Genomic DNA, 10,890 nt, shown 5'->3' with positions numbered 1-10,890 from the left:
ATGCTTCCTCCTCAGGGTCAAATAAGTAACTAAAGCATGACAGAGAGGAAAGGAGGAAGGGAGGGAAGGAAGGAAGGAGGAAAGAAAGAAGGAGAAAATGAAAAAAGAAAGAAAGAAAAGAAAGGAAGGAAGAAAGGAAGAAAAAGAAAGAAGGGTAAAAATGTCAGAGAAAATATATTTTGCCCGTCTGAGTTATATCTTTCAAGACCCTCATGCTGTTTCCCTGCTTCTAAAATTATTCAGGATCGCCATCCAGAGTTAATGAACTGTATTAACTGCAGAGACCACCATCATCATGCCAGGGCCAGAGACTCAAACAGTAACAATAGTTCAAAACTGCTAGTGAAGCCTGTTTTGGAAATTGTAACTCGCAGGCAAGAGTCAGCATTTTGGAGCAAATCCTCCGAGATACTCAGTCTTCCTGTTGAAACTTCATCTTTCCCTTTTGCCTTTGGGTCATTTCCAAACAGCAGGGCACCAGACATGCTCTACCTTATGAGGAGTCATGCGCACCTACAAAAGGATGGAGTTTCACTATCGGCTCAAAGCATTTTTACCTCTGAGACTTTACAGTAAGTCAGGACCTTGCAGTAATATGATCATTTGTTGTTTTAGAATGTTAATCACTCCATTGAGTTACTGACTTATTTTAAAGAAAAAATAGAAATCACATTAAGATAAATTAACCTGTGTTTCCTATGTCATGTCATGAGTTAAAAAATTAATTATCTAGTACTTTGCTAATTCTCTTCTAACAGTTCATGGTTCATGCTTAGGGATGAAGTCAGCAATACAGTTTTTCTGAAATATCTCCAATTCTGGCTTTCCCATATTGACTTCCCTTTGTGAACTTTGTGCAAATCACTAAAAGTTTTTGCCTTAGATGTCTGAGTTACTATAGTATTGTCATTATTCTTTTTACAAATATGGAGGTGGAAGCCTTCAGTGTTTTAAAATAAAGCTTACAACTGTAGTCATGGCACCTAGTGAGAATGGGAAAAGTCAGGCAGTTTTCTCCACTTGTTGGTTTTGCCCTACTCGCTCGCCCTGCCCATTCTTCTAAGTTGAAGAATAAATAATAACAGCATTAATCCGCGGGACTTGGAAGGGAGGTGGGATTTTGAGCTCACTTTATCTTCAGACTGTCGCAAAGACAGTTGTTGAGACTGCTGCACAGTCAGCAGGACAAGCTGCTGTTATTATTGCCCACGATCAGGGCTTACACTCCGAACAGTGTGGGGTTTTTTGTTTAGTTTTGTTCCTTCAAAACTGAGAACTGGTACCCTTTCTCTGGTAGATGTGAGAAGAAAGAGCTGGGAGATGAACACTGAACTAGTAAAAAGAAGAAAGTAACTTACTGTCAACCATAAAAGCTTTGTCCACAATGCATCTTTTTCTCTTACCACTAAAGAAAAGAGTCTTCATTCTACTCCCAAAGTGGAGTGTATGGATCAGTCATTTCTGACTTAAACTGAGATTTAGGCTTCTGGATTAGGAGGGTAGATGATGATGTTGTTGTTGTGTGCTGTCAATATTGCTGTGCTAATCATGGCTGTCTCAAGTTGAAACATGTATTAAGATTCTAAAGAAATTACATGTGTCTTCAGCTGGAAATATATTCATTAAGGGTCTCTTCGGTGCAAAGCTAGATGTTTGGAGGTTTAGAATATGATCGGGGGATATATTCTTAACACTAAGTAACTTAACAATAAAAAAAATTCTGATTTACTTCATAGATTGCAAGATAAAATTGATAATTTTAAAAGTCACTAAGTGAATTAAGAAATAAACTGCAGCAAATATGCTAAATATGATGGTTGTGAAAATAATTCCTTTACATTTACGATGCAGAATAGTTTAACCGTATTTTAGTTTTTCCATGAAATCTATACCAACTAATTGTTCAAGAACTGTCAGGGTATATAACATCAAACCTGTTTTACCATTACTCCATGTCCAAAATCTGTTAAATAATTGTTATAATGGTTTACTCTCTAATGCTTGTGTAAGACTCAAACTCAATATCTATTATAGATAGCTGCCTACTTGAATATCAAAATACAGACTTTATTACCAGACTAATTGGGTATCTACATCAAATACTCACATATACTTCACTCTAAGTGGTTCTGCAAAGTATCTTAAACGTGTGTATGGTTACAAATTTGAAAACCTCTGATTCCTTTTGGTCTATCATGCTGAAAACTAGACATAGTCCTTTGATTTTTTTGGAAATCAAAAGGCAGTCAAAAAAGGCAATAGAATGATGCAACAGATAATCTCTTAAAAATTTCACATTGTTCTTTTCATTCATGTATTTTTGAACAATGAATCATGATTTTCCTTCTCAAGAACATGGCCAAATTCTCAGAGAGATAAGAATACAATGTCTTTATGTTCATCTAGATTCATGAAAGAAATTGCATCACAGTTTTCTGAACTTTCTTGAAGACAAGATTTCTGAAACTTACCAACATGTTCAATAAAAAATGAGTTGAGGATTCTTTTACTCCCTACTGAGAATTCCAAATTGTTTCATCCGGTGACTCCTTTGGTAAATCATTAATATCTTCAGGAGTCCTGTAAAGTTTGAGAGTTCTGAGCCAGCCCACAAACTTATTTCAAGAAGATAGGACATATAATTTGATAATGCTTTTCTTGATTGCTTGAGTTTAAAAATAAAATTATATTTCTCTTTCATTTTAATCTGATCTACAGAAACAAATTGAGAGATGCCACAATTTCAAAAATGTTGAATATTAATCATGTTGTTAGTTTATTATAGTGATTGTATATTTCTGAATACTTTCATATTTTCTGAAAAAGTAAGTTAATAATAAAAAAAGTTTTTCTTTCTCCCCCCAAAAATTCTGTTGTGTTTAGGGTACAGGGAACAGATAAATACCCAACTGAAACATACCATCTGTTTATTTATTTATTTTTATTCCCCCTACTCAGGGACTTTTTAAGGTTTTAAAACTTAAATGTTAAACTTAACGTTAAATATACTAAATAATTGCAAACTTCTCTAGTAAATCAAAAATAAAATATAAAACTTTTCTTCTTTTGAATCTAGAGAAAATATGCAATACAGAAAATAGAGAAAAAGATCTTAATAGCCATAGTTCCTTTCCCTTTAAATCCTCTTTTTATAATAGCGTTTTGTGAGTTGTGCCATCAATTAATTCATCTGAATGCACTTTTCCTCCGTCTTCTACAGAAATGAAATCTTAAAACCTTGTCTTATGCACAGCTTCTAAGTTTACTTTGAAATTAGTTAGAAGAAAAGCACATCAGAAAAATAGACATCCAGGCCAACAAGTGCTAATTTTAGCCTATTTCTGGCACTCAAATGCATCAGTCCAATTTCCCTCATCCTTAGTATTCTGCCTAGTACATTCAGTTATTCTCCTAATTATCTCCTTGACAGTTTTCAATCTAAGTCAGTTTCTGAAAGTGAAACCTGGAAGCCAACTGCATCAGAATCACCTGGAGTTAACTGTAACTCCTAGGCCCCATCTAAACTACAGAACCAGCATTTCCAGGACTGCATCCTGAAACCTGCATGTTTTGCAGGCTCTTGCGTAGTTCAGAACTACTGATCTAATCCATTTCAGTCCACCCATATCCAGTTGGTCGATCTTATACCAACCAGTAACCAGTTGCTGCCAAGTCTAAATGGTGACCCTATAGGAGTCAGAGTAGAACTGTGATCCTTAGGGTTTTTAATGGTTGATTTGTCAGAAGTAGATCTCCAGACCTTTCTTCTGAGGCACCTTTGGGACGCAAACTATCAACCTTTGGGTTAGCAGCTGACTGTGTTAACTGTTTTCACCACCCAGGGACTCTGATCTAATATTAGACTAATTGGTTGTGCTTGTTGAAACTGCTACCACAAAGACATCAAGGGAACGATGGTAAATAGTGAATAAAGATGTGACTTATTCCATTCCTCTTTTCAGTACCAGTAACCAGTTTTGCATCAAAGCAAACCTGAATACTATGAACCACATCCTTGAATTGCTTACTATTTTAATTTATTTTACATTTTTTTGCAGAATTGAGCAAATAGACCACTTGGAAACCCAGCGTTCTTTTCCCCATCCTCCATCCAGAACTGCAGGTTTGTGGATAATCTTTGAGTCACTAAAGACATGTTGTATGTGTGGGTGGTTTTTTCTTTTTCTTTTTTTTCCCAGAGACTAGTAAAATCACACTGGCTCCAGAGTTTCACCCTCATGCCCTAGCAATAGAGGTCATCAGTAGCATGGAGTCACTCTTGGATATCTCCCAATCAGAAACAAATAACAGAGACTCCTTTGGGAATCCATTGAGACCATTACAAACCTTCCAATGAACAGTTAAGCTTTGTAGTGTGCCTCCTTGAGAAACAGCTGTTTGTCTAACCTTTGAACTGACCGATACATTAATCTGAAGCATAATTTAGTTCTGTCTGAGCTTCTGGGTATGGCATGAATAGCTGGCTTGCTTACCCTTGACCAGTCTCCAAAATAATACTTTTTGTACTTATTTAAAAATAGTCACTTTTCCTCTTCCCAATTTAATTATGTATGATGATTTGATAAGGGGATGCAAGAGCTGGTATACAGTTCCTATGCTCTTATTCTGATAACTTTACCGTTATCTATCCTTGATCCTGCTGTTAGTTACTGATATTCATCAGAATAAGTAAAACAGCTACTGTCATCTTTGGAGCCTCTTTTCACACCAAAGAGGAGGTTGCACTCAGGACTTTGCTCCCATGAGGAGAGGTTAAGAGGAGGGGCACATATGTACAAGCTCCTGCGTTGTGAAGTGGTGCAGTTGTCAAATATCACTGTAACGTTCTACAGGAAAGCCTTATTTTGAAGCAGCCTCCTGCAGAGTCTACTTTTGCGAGTTAGAGGAGGTTTAGAGTATACTAAACCATCTGATTTTGTAATTCCTTTATTAGAACTAGATTCCTATCAATTCATGGGAAAGAATGAGAGAGTAACCCTAGAAACTTTCAAGATACTTGAGCAACAAGTGTGTAACTGAAAGAACACAATCTGATTCTTCTATGATTTGAGGCTAAGGAAATTATAAAATCAGAGAAAAAACAGAGTTTATTACTTGAAATACTTTTCAGTTAAAGAGAAAATGATAAAAAAGTATTGTATGTTACTTAGAAGCCTTAGACATGTAATGGCCTCAAGGAGTTATGAGTAAAAATAAAACAAAAGAAGCAAGAAAACTCCAATATCCATTCTCACAACAGTCAAGTAACTAATTCATAAGCACACAAGAAGCCATAGACTATTACAGGCTAATGGAAAGATCAGGGGGTTTAGATTTGGGAGATCTGGAGAATAAGGGCTCTTGAGCAGCTTGCCCAGTCTGAATCACAACTCCTCTTCTCACTGACTGGAGCCACAAGGACACAGGGACATTTCTCATCCTCTCCATACCTTCGACGCACCCTCCATAAAACAAGAATGATAGATTCACATGTTTTATAAGATTATTGTGAGTTTTAAAAGAGGTAACATATATAAAGAGACTGGCATAGAGCAAGTCTCAACAAATATTAGCTGATTCCCTTCATTCTCCAATTGCATGGCTTTGGGTAAGACAGTCCATATTTCTGGAAATTAGTTCTTTCACATATAAAATTAGGTGAAGGGACTAGATAGTATCCAAAATAATTTGCAGCAATAAAATGTAAATGAATCTCCAAGAAATATTTAAGTGTTCACACATCTACTAGTTAATATTTATTATGATAATAGGAATCACCAACATTTTCATAGCATTTATTGGTTTATACAACACTGTCTCACACTTTGTTTTTATTCTTACAAGAGTCCTTTGATAGAGGTATTATTATATTCCATTTTGCAGATGTGAAAGCTAAGGCTTACAAAGTTGAAGATGAGTTGCTCAAGGTTAAGAAACTTTTGCAAGTGAGGTTGTATCCATATTTTTATTTTTAAAATAAAATCAACAACTTTTGTTTTATTTCTGGGTGGCTATATTACAAAAGGAGCCCTGGTGGCACAGTGGTTAAGAGCTCAGCTACTAACCAAAAGGTCAGCAGTTTAAATCCACCAGCTACTGCTTGGAAACCGTATAGGGCAGTTCTAGTCTGTCCTATAGGGTCTCTATGAGTCTGAATTGACTGCATGGCAGTGGTTTTTTTTTTTTTTTTTTTTTGGTATATTACAAAAATATATTTAAAATAGGCACACACCAAACTCATATGCAAGGAAAATCTAATTTTCTGTTCTAGCTGCCGTGTGAGGTAAAACACAAACAAGCAAAAATGTTCCCTGTATTCATGTGGCCTATTGTTTCTGTCCTCAGTTTCCTCATACTTGAAATAAGGTGGTAATGCTAGATAGTTCTAAGATCCTATCTAGCTCTAATGGTCTAAGTCTTATTGCTGTCCTCTTAAAGCATACCTTTCTCTTACCATGAGCCTCACTTGCAGCTTAACCTTTGTGCTTTCTTCTTTAATGAGTTATGTCCATTCAAGCAGATTATGTGTACTAACAAGCCATATTAGTCCCTTCTCGGGAATTGGATGAAAGGACTATAAGATCCGCAAAGAATCAAACAGAGACTGCCTGGAGGAGGACTTACCACCTGTTCAGTCAAATAGCTTCATGTATCAAGGTGCTCTCATTTGTCTAATTGCCATTTTTTTCAGCTGTGCAATTATCACGGTACTTTTTTCTTTTTTTCCTGTAAAGAAAGCTGGTTTAATAGCTGAGGCATTATTAAACCTCTTTCCCTAGAATATGAGGCTTTCGTTACTTTTGGCAGGATGTTTGAAGAGTCTTTTTCTGGGAACTCTGATGGTGAAGCACCTTGAAAGTAACGCAAGTAATGGAAGAGAGATGAACCTCCAGGCTTTACCTGTGGAACTGTTGCTTCAAAATTACAAGGAGAAATAAGACAGCTAAGATAAGGATGCTACTATCTGATCCAACGGGGTTGCACACACAAGACACACAGCATTGGCAATTGAAAGCCATTAGTATAATTTATAGAAGCGAAAGAGTAAAAAACAATAAGAGATTACTTATAGAAAGCTAACAGTAAACCACAGGAACAGATTGGAGGTGCACTGATCCCCTCCACTCCTACAAGTACCCCACTTACCATCGTCAGGGAGGAACCCACTTACGTCTAAAAGGGGACCTGCTCGCCTTTCTCAAATTACCATGTCCATTCTGGTGTCACCGGGTGGGCACGCCATGGACCAGGTGCCAGCAGTTCTCCCTCGCTCTCTCTCAATAAGTACGCTGTCAGGACAGGTTGGGCATGACATGGTTGTTTGTTCTCATTCTCTCACTCTGGCTCTCTCCATGGCTTTTCTCGGCTGGCTCTGGCCCCCTATGCTTACTGATGCTCTCAGCCAGCAGTTTTTAGACAACCCAAGGCAAGTGCCAGGGTTAGGCCAGCATTACAACAGCTTTTAAGACAAAACTTCTACAGGCAACTCCTGTACGGTGTATACCTAAGCCTCTGAGGGCCTCCTCTTCACCCTCAGGACTGTCCCCCACTTGGCATTAAGGTTATAGCTTTCAGTAGAGTTGGGGCATATGCCACTGCCAAGGAGAGACCAGCTTGGCCCCATGCTCCTGCTTGCTCTGCTCTATTGTCCACCTGCATGGGCCTGGTTGCTTCCCCTGTTGGCACCCAGCTCCATTGACAACCTCCTGCCCTCAGGTACCCAGCTCTGTTGGTGACCTCCTATCCAGAGGTGCCCAGCTCTGCTCTGAGGGGCAACTCTGCCCACCGCCACAATCTGCCAGTCTTGGTCTTGTGGTTCCTGCTGCTCATACTGCTGCCACTGTTTCTCTGTCGCATGGCTCTACTATGCTTGCCGCTGTTTTTCTCAGTCTTCAGTGTTATCAGCTCAGTGAGTGTTACCAGCTCTGTGTCACAGCCCTTGACCTCTATTACAGCTCTTTTAGGAAGTTCTCAGCACAGGGACCCATGTCTAAATTACGTACACCCCTCCTGCCTCTCATGGATCAGGAAGACACATCTGAGCCTCCCCATTTTGGGGTTTTTATCAGTCACTGGGAGGGTTCCACTGTCAATCCTGGTAAAAGTCAGACCAGGCAGGGTCTCCCCAGCGAATCCAGGTAAAGGTCAGACTGGGGGAGGGCCAGCCAATCCTGCTAAAGGTCAACTACTTGGGCTCCCCCCTACCCCAGCCAATCTATGTAAAGGTCTATGTCTATGAAGGAATGCAAACTGACCAGTCCCTTGCAAGGTGCTATGAGAATAGCAAATTGACCAATCCTTTAGCAGATTTTGGCTCGACCAATCGTCTTAGGAGAATTACGAATTCAGGGCCACAAAGGGCACATAGAAGAAAACCCATTACACCACATCTCCAGTCAGAGAGCTAGTATTTCCTGTGGGATATCCAGCTTCAGGATATATAAACCTAAACAATCAGCAACAAAATTCTGTGAAGTCTTGAAATCAGTGACGTGTAAGTTTTTGCATACCCTAAACTTCGGGGTGAAAATTAAAAAAACAAAAACCAACCCTATTTTTTTTAAATATAGAATCTGTTCTTCTTTCCTCTCTTTTACTTTGAAATTTCATTTTCACCCTGTTCTTGCCAGGTGTGTGTTGGTTTATATGAATCCTCCATGGAGGTTTGGTGCTTTCCTTCATAGACATAGATTTGACCCATAGACATAGACTTGACATAGAAAATAGTGAACAGTGGTTTTAAAACTCAACTACATTTATCAGAAGGACCTTTGCAATTGGCAGGTTTACAGATTTTTTTTTTTTAAACACTATTGCTTTCATCTTAATCATCTGCCCAAAAGTGCCAACCATCAAGGAGAGGCTCATATCAATCAATTATTTTTCTATTTGTTATTTCCTGAAAGATCAATTAATTTCAGCATACACAGGTATGCATCTCCCATGTGCTGGGCAATAGAAATAGAAAGATAATTAATTAGAAATTTTGTTTTTCTTTTTTTTCTTTTGCTTAAACAATTTTTACTGTTTTTCTATTTCTTTAAGTGATTATAAAACTCGATGAAAACTAGATGGTCATATAAAAACACTTAGTTCATTATAAGCTAATAATCATCATGTTTTGTCATAGTAACATGACTCACTCAGGATATAATTTTACATGAGATAAAAGTATAAAGATTTATTTATACTTTAGAGTTCAATTTAACAGGATTTAATAAATATTTCCACAAATAACAAGATGTGTACTCATATCAAATTCATATTCATAGTAGTTATAATTTATAACCATCTACTAAAAGGTGGACATAACATTAGAAGGTTTGTGTCTATACACATAATTTCGCTTAATATTTATGACAGTCTTAATGAAGTTAATATATTTTCCTCTTTTGACAGAAACCTGATTTAGGTAATTTTCCCAAGTCTCAAGTAATAAGTGACAAAGCTGAGAATAGAAACCATGTTCTTAAATATCATGCCTTCATATTTTCTTCTTTAACACTATTTTATTAATTAAACTTGTCCTTTGGCACAAAAATATTACTTTTAGGTGTTTGTCTTGAAAATGTACCTCCAATTACATGGAAAAAAGTTAAATTAAACTCTTCATTGTGACATTATTATTTGTTATAGCAAAAGATCTGAAAAAAAATACATCTGTATACAAATATATTATATGTATGTGTATATATATATATATACACATTTAATATGTACATTTTAGACATATACAGCATGGAGCATTTTAAGTAAGAAAAAAGGGAAAATAAACATAAATATCTGCTTTGCAAACTCTGGGTGGAAATGGGATAAAAAGAATAGAGAAGGGAATAAGATGTCTCAGAGTATCTTCCTCTAAAAAATAGTGACTTGAATTATTTTCCATTTAAAAAAAAATTCTATTTAAAATGATTAATAAAGACAACTTAAAATTAAATGAGAAGAGAAACTATTAACTAGATATCTCCTCGATAGCCTGGCAACATGGAAAATCAAAAGAAGCCCAATAACTTTTGAATCCATTATTCTGGCTGAACACCCTAAGGGGGATATATTTTAAGGACAAAAAGTACTACGAGTAAATATTAACCTTCTTGGTAGGTTATTTTTGGTAGTGTTCAGGAAGTACAAATTCCAAAACAATTTTGCATGCATTGTAGGATTGAACAAATAAATTAGTAAATATATTAAAAGTGTCATAAATGGGTGTTCTCACTGTGGAAGAAATGGAGATCCAGAATGAAACCAGTGAAGGAAACAAAGAACCTTGTAAATTACATTCAAAAGCAAATAATGAAAACAACTTGAATGAACAATGTTACAGATAGACAATTGAGTACTGTGGAGCTGTATAAAAGAATGGGAAAGTTCTCTATAACCTCACGTGTTTTGCAATAGGACAAATACATATTGAGCAATAGTATACAAATAAACTGTCCTGGGCTCCTTTAAGTACCCAAGGCATGAAAGACAAAACAGAAGAACTGTTCTAGATTAAAGGAGACAAAAAAATAGATGGGAAGTTCTGGCAAAATGGCGCTCTAGGCAGAAGCACCACGCCGTCCCTCCACAGCAAAGATCCGAAAAACTAAGCCAAACAGAGAATACAACAATCCTGAAACCCTAAAACATCAAATGTAGAGATAAAGAACTCAGCCAAGCACCAAATGGAGTGAGAAAACTGACAGAGAATGGAGAGCGAGGGGAGATTCATGCAGAGGTCCCCTACCAGCTAACGCAGTGCAGATCCGCCATCTTGGACACCGATCGGAGACCAGCAAACAGGGGATACGAGAAAGCAACCTCACGGAACTTCCAGCAGGAGACAAAACAACCAATAATTGGCGATATATGCTTTCCCACCCCCCACACTTCTTCACCCCGACT

General features: G+C 37.2%; 1 long non-coding RNA gene across 1 annotated transcript in view; it reads left to right on the top strand.

Moving 5' to 3' along the window:
- Positions 1-452: 452 nt before the first annotated feature.
- The window catches only part of LOC111821134 (uncharacterized), a 40,590-nt gene continuing 30,152 nt past the window's right edge, over positions 453-10,890 (top strand). Inside the window, exons 1-2 of the long non-coding RNA XR_002824599.1 lie at positions 453-572; positions 4,059-4,123. This is a non-coding gene — a long non-coding RNA (uncharacterized LOC111821134). The remainder of the gene's footprint in view (positions 573-4,058; positions 4,124-10,890) is intronic.

The sequence above is a fragment of the Trichechus manatus genome, unplaced genomic scaffold (genome assembly GCF_000243295.1).
Source record: "Trichechus manatus latirostris isolate Lorelei unplaced genomic scaffold, TriManLat1.0 scaffold00067, whole genome shotgun sequence".
In the NCBI taxonomy this organism is placed as follows: domain Eukaryota; kingdom Metazoa; phylum Chordata; class Mammalia; order Sirenia; family Trichechidae; genus Trichechus; species Trichechus manatus.
This window is presented reverse-complemented; position numbering and strand designations above follow the sequence as displayed.